Source organism: Cervus elaphus, chromosome 33 (genome assembly GCF_910594005.1).
Source record: "Cervus elaphus chromosome 33, mCerEla1.1, whole genome shotgun sequence".
Classification (NCBI taxonomy): Eukaryota; Metazoa; Chordata; class Mammalia; order Artiodactyla; family Cervidae; genus Cervus; species Cervus elaphus.
The window spans coordinates 6,988,443-6,994,815 of NC_057847.1; the positions used below are offsets into that span (position 1 = coordinate 6,988,443).

Here is a 6,373-nt window from a genome sequence, read left to right on the forward strand (position 1 = left end):
TCCTGCCTCCCCTGTCCTTTAGCCCTGGCTCCCCCGGCGCGGTTGGCCGCCCCGGGCCCCACCTGCCCCTGGCCCCTCGCACCCGGCGCGCTCAGAGCCGTCGCCTGCCTTCCAGCCGGCCGGCCAGCCGGCCTGCCGGCGGCCCTCGAAGACAGCAGCAGCCCAACTCTTGGGTCCCCGCAGCCCCAGCCCCTCCCCCGGTGGGTGGCCGGGGCCCCGACTCCCGCCGCAGGCCTGGCTTGCCTCCGGATTTGGCTTCCAGGAAACCAGATGACAGTCGGGTCTCCATCTGGGGCTCCCTTGGCATGCCTCAGGCAATCCCGGGGGCTGCCCCAGCCCGAGCCCCAGCCCAGTACTCCCAGGCGACCGTTCGCGCGCGTGTGCACACACACACACACACACACACACACACACACAGAGACAGAGACACACAAAGACACACACAGAAACACACAGACACACCCCGCCCCGGACAGGTAAAGAGCTGCAAAGCACAGGGAAGGGAGACTCAGAAAGAGGGGAGAGAGTCCTAGTCTGGCAGAGACAACCCTCACAACCCTCACGTTCGGTTTCAAAAGCCCCGTGGTCCAGTGAAGAACAGGGCGGATGCAGATAGAGTGGTGGCGGAGTCAGCCAATGCACAGACAGTGAGGGCGGAGCGCGCGCAGTGAGCCTCTGACGGCGGGCGGGCGGCGTGCGACGCAGTCGGGCCCCCTACGCGCTGCGCCCGGAGCGGCGGCGGTCGGTATCGGTGCTGGAGACGGCGGCGGCGACGGTTTCGTGGCGGCCGCGCGCTGCTCTCTGAGCGGCGGGTGGTGGTGCGGCCTAGCCCCTCACTCCTGACACTTCCCCTCCCCCAGCGCACCGCGGTAAGTCGGGGGCCGGGGTGGTGGAGGCCGGAGACCGGCGGGCTCCTCCTCCACTCTGGGAGGGCGGGTGGGCGGGTGCGCGGGGCGTCCCAGGCCCTCTCGGCGCCCCAGTCTCGCGCCCTAGCGCGCACCTTCTGCCCTGGGGGAGCGGGCCCCGAGGCCTGGCCCTTGAGGCTCTGAGGAGAGATTGCTCTCTGTGGGGTCTGGGCCCGGGGCTCTGGCGGTCAAAGCCTCCCTTGAGTGAGCGTTTCTCGAGCAGGTTGGAACTCCTTCATTTGCCCGGCAGTGATTAGGTGGGCAGGCCCTCTGCGGGAGCAGCGCCTTGAAACCCCGAGGGACGGTTTCCTCAGCACTTCTCTGATCACCGTGCGGGATTGGGCTTTCTTTGTTTTGGCTTCTCCAAGGAGAGGTTTGCAACCCCAGGGGAGGGTGAGTGGGTCGGGAGTTTGTGAGCTTATGAAAACTGCATCTGAGAAAACTAAGGTCATTGAATGGAGTGAAACCTTACTTTTTGTTCTCCCACGTGTCCCGCGTAAAGCTAGGCGAGAAACGGTGTGGTTTCTGGATTACTTACTCTAGGCATAAGGACCTTGGAAATTAAGTCAATTAAGTGTATGACCAATGTTTCTTGAGAATTTGGCACATTCTCTGTGTTTAGAATTGAACCGAAGTATTGTTCATTTGTGTCTTTTACCCATGAGATACTCATAACACCCCTCCCCAAGATTTAACAATCAAGAATGTCTTCAACCATTGTCAAATGTTACTTGGGAGGCAAAACTGCCTCTCAGTGAGACTGCTGCTGTACAGAGAATAGTCCCAATATTTCAATAAAAACATCTTACCTTTTAAAAAAAAAAGAAGAAGAAGAAAGAGGGAGAGAGAGACAGCAAGAGGACCACACAGATTCCCCACCCCCAGCCCCACCCCCACGCCTCCACACCCTCCCCCGTCCATCGTGGGTATGCACCCGGCCCCCAGTCGGCCTGACCACAGCCTCGCCCACCGACACACTCACACACACACTCTCACACACTCACCCTCTGGTCTGGGGGCGGGGGCTGGGTCTTGCCTTAGGTAGCCAAGCTGAAGGGGACCTTTGAGACTTCAGCTGCGAGGAAGTCTTGGGGACCCCACGGGGGACTGCCAGCCCCAGGGCACCGCGTCCAGCCTGGGCCGCCCCAAGGGAACGCCCCCTCCCTTGGGGAAGCGGCTTCTTCCGCAGGGCCTCTCTCTGGGGTGGTCACGGTTGTGCCAGTGTGTCTGTCTCGGATCGGATGCCATCCTCTCTCCCGTGTCTGTCTGCCTCTGTCTGTCTCCACCTGTGTGTGTGTGTGTGTGTGTGTTTGTGTGTGTGTGTCCGCGCGCGTGTCTGTCTTCATCTCCCTCTCGCCGTCTGGGAGTCTGTCTCTGAACCTTCATCTCTTTCTGCCTCTGAGTCTCCTGACCCCCGGCCTCTCACAGGCGCTGTGGGTCTGGCTCTGGCTGAGGAGCTTGCGCCGGCCGGCTGTCTCCCTTGGCCTGGGTGGGTGCGAGTGTGTGTGTGTGTGTCCGTGCCCGTGCCCCTGCCTGTCGCTCGTCCGCTCTCTCAGGAAGGTCCTGTGCTTGGCGGGCGGCGTGGGGACAAGGGGGGGCCGCGGTCGGGCGAAGGGGCGGGGCTGCCGCGCTCCAGTCGCCGGCGGCGGCCGGCCCGCCCGCAAGCCAGACACCTCTGGGGCCACTTGGGCCTGAGCAGCGATCCGGAGGGGTGGGTGGGGGACCCGAGCGGGGGGCGGGCCTGGAGAGGCCCAGGGTGGGTGGGCGCCCAGACCTCCGCGCCCCTCACGCCAACCCGCAGCCCAGGCCTGCACGCCTAACCGGCCGCTCGTGGTCCCGGCAACCCTCCGGGCCCCCGGGCCGGGCCAGGCTTGCTTGCCAGGGCGGCGGTGTGCGGGGACGGGGCGGCGTCGGCCGGGCTGCCGGGCCTGGCCGGCCCGAGTTCGGTCGCTGGTCGTGCGGCTCAAGTGCAGCGCGCGCCCCGTGGAAAGGTGCGGCCCGGGCCGGCTCGACCGGCACGTCAGAGCGAGAGGGAGGCGCAGCGCAGGGCTTTGAAGGCGCCTGGCGCCAGCCGCCTCCCTCTGATGAGATCATACCACCCTGAACGGGCCAGATGTCTTCTGATCTGGGAAACTAAGCAGGGTTAGTTAGTACTTGGATGGGAGACCCCCTAGTAGTTAGGAGCTCCAGGCTTTTGCACAAAGTAGACGACAAGCCAACGTATAGGTGATGAAACGTTTATCGTGAAAAATCCAATGAAACCTGAATTCGAAGATGGTTTATGGCATAGAAGCAAGTGTTTTCCATTAGGTTCCCCCCTCCCCCCGAATTAACTTGCATGATGGTTTCCCATTAGCATAATGCTTAGTTTTTATTCCTTCTTTCCTTGTCTGTATCCATCTTTTTGCATCATCATGTGGTGCCTTATTGGCATAATTTTCCGCCTTTTTTCTTTTTTGTAACTTTTCGAAAAAGGACTTCTTAGGCATTAACATACTGATATGTCCATAAGGGGGAAAGACTTCTTCCCTACAACTGCATTGAAAAAATTTGAACTTAAGAAAATCTGTTTTAATGTAGCAGAATTATTATTTTATCTTTCCAATCTAGCATTTGTGAAATCCTTAACTGCTGATAAGTGTTCAGGCTTCCCTGGTGGCTCAGCTGGTGAAGAATCCACCTGGCATGCAGGAGACCTGGGTTCGATCCCTGGGTTGCAGAGACCCCCTGGAGAAGGGAAAGGCTACCCACTCTAGTATTCGGGCCTGGAGAATTCCATGGACTGTATAGTCCCTGCGTTCGCAGAGTCAGACATGACTGAGCGACTTTCACGGGTCACCAACAACGGTTCAGCCTGAAATAAGAACTTTCAAAAATCTTTGAACACAGACGCTCTTAACTTATTTTCCCTCTGGGATCAATATCCTGCATTTACTTTCAGGTTACGTATACACACACGTATACACAGTAGGCACAGAACTCTCTTATTGTGTCTTTTATTTGCATATAAATTAACAGCCTAGCAAATTTAAAATAGAAACACTAAAGACAGTGTTGCGCAGAGCAATCTCTGTTAAATGCCCCATTATCTCACTGAAGTTCCTATACACATGCAGGGACTGAAGGAGGACAGGAAGATGGCAGAAGAGCAACCCGCGAGCCACTGCTGTGTCTGTGCACATCAACTACAGACTGCAAGGTAAGGACCGTATTTTACATAAATAGAAACACAGTTACAATTCAGATTTCCGTTTTAAGTTGCCTCCATAATTGGTTTGCAATAGCAACAGATTCTCCCCTTTCTTCATAGCCATACGCCAACACGTATCATTTTTAAAAATCTATTAATGTCAGACAAAACCATCACAATGCTTCAGGAGTGACTTCAAGAAAACTCCAATCAAGTCACAGTACTCAGGCAGGTGGGTTTAATAAACAAGTCCTAGGTAGATATCAGTCCACCTCAAAGTGGGCAGTAATGTTGGAACACATCTAGGATTTCCTTTTTAAACACACGCTCCAAGGAAAGCAGTACTGAATTTACCAGAGGAACGGTAAAAAGAGGACATCACTGGAAGGGAGTTTACACAGCCAGTCTGGCCCTGCGGTCTGACGCTGGGGTAGCATCTGTCTGCTCGCTTGGCCCCTGTGTCCCTCGGGGAGGACACGGGCTCGGGAGTGCAGAACAGTATCATCACTAGGACTGCCCGGAGCTGCTGCGAACATCCAGAAAGTTGCACTTGAAGAGTTCTTTAGAGGGCTTCCCTGGTCATCCAGTGGCTGCTCCCAATGCAGGGGCCTGGGTTCCATCTCTGGCCAGTGAACTAGATCCCATACACTGCAAGTAAGAGTTTGCACGCCACAATTAAAGATCCCATGTGTGGCAACCAAGACCTAGTGCAGCTTACAACAAAGAAAAAGGCACCACACGTTCTTCAGAAAGTGCTATAAAAGGCTATGAACGATTGCTTCTAGGAAGCAAATAGTAAAAAATACGTGTATTAGTTGCTCAGTTGTGTCCGAGTCTTTGTGACTCCATGGACTGTGTAGCCTTCCAAGTTCCCCTGTCCGTGGAATTCTCTAGGCAAGAATACTGGAAGAGGTCACCATTCCCTTCTCCAGGCGATCGTCTCAACCCAGCCGTGGAACCCAGGGCTCCTGCATTGCAGACAGATTCTTCACCACCTGAGCCACGAGGGAAGCCCAGGAAATATGTAGACCAGACTCCTATGAATAAAGACAGGTGCCATTAGAGAGAAAATAACCTACTAGGTTCATTTAGTTCTATTAGTGCGCTTCTCCTTGGGAGTGAAAAATAAGAGTACTTCTGGAGAAACTGACAAAGCTGTGATTTATCTTAATAAAAGACTTCTGATGGAGATCTTGAAACCTGTTTCCTGAAAGAAATGAGTTATAAATATATTTCTTAAGCCTGGTGGCAACGTTTCTAATGACAGAATTCATCTCCCATGCAGCTCAATGAATCCCTGTTTTGAAACAAGAGAATGAATGAAAGCGTTGAGTGCAGCAGCCATGAGGTTCCCTACCGTCACAGCTCACAGTAAGGCAAGAAGGATCAAAGTAACTGTTGTCTGTCTGTTTTAGCAGTTGGTGACAATCCAGTAGATCCTGTCTTCAATTCACGTAGAACTCTTTAAGGAAGAGTGTGAAGGCCCTCAGGAAGGTCCCGTGCTTGGCGGGCGGCGTGGGGACAAGGGGGGCCGCGGTGGGGCGAAGGGGTGGGGCTGAGGCGCTGGGGTGGACCGCGCAGGTGGCTCGCGGTGGGTTTGGGCCCTGGGCAGGTGCCGGGCAGGATGGGCACTCAGGGCCCCGGCTGCGCTACGCCTACGCCCGCGGGAGGCTCAGAGGACCGAGGGCCGCGGTCCGCGGCGGGCCCGAATCAGACACCTCCGGGGCCACGTGGCCCTGAGCCTGGAAGGCGAGTGGGGCGGGGGGTGGGGGTGGGCCCGGGCGCCGACAGGGGGCGGGCCTGGAGAGGCCCAGGGCGGGAGGGCGCCGAGACCTCCGCGCCCCTCACCCCAACCCCAGGCCCAGGCATGCACGGCCAGCCGGCCACTCGGGGTCCAGGAAGCCCTCCGGGGCCCCGGGCCGGGCCAGGCGGGTTCTGGCCGGGCTTGGCGGTGTGCGGAGGCCGGGCGGCGTCGGGCGGCCGCCGGGCTGCCGGCCCTGGCCGACCGGAGTCCGGTCGCAGGTCGTGCGGCTCAAGTGCAGCCCGCGGCCCTTGGAGAGGTGTGGCCGGCTGGCCTGACCGGCAGGCAAGTCAGACCAAAAGGGAGGCGCAACGCAGGGTTCTTAAGGTTCTTAAGGCGCCTGGCTGCAGCCACCTCCGTCTAGGGCCATACCACCCTGAACGCGCCAGATCTTGTCTGATCTGGGAAGCGAAGCAGGGTCTGGCCTGGTTAGTACTTGGGTGGGAGACCGCCTGGGAATACCGGGTGCTGTAGGCT

At 57.5% G+C, this 6,373-nt stretch overlaps 1 pseudogene; it reads left to right on the plus strand.

Annotated features, from left to right (window-relative positions):
• The first annotated feature begins 6,254 nt into the window (after nucleotides 1–6,254).
• On the plus strand, nucleotides 6,255–6,373 carry LOC122688787 (annotated as a pseudogene).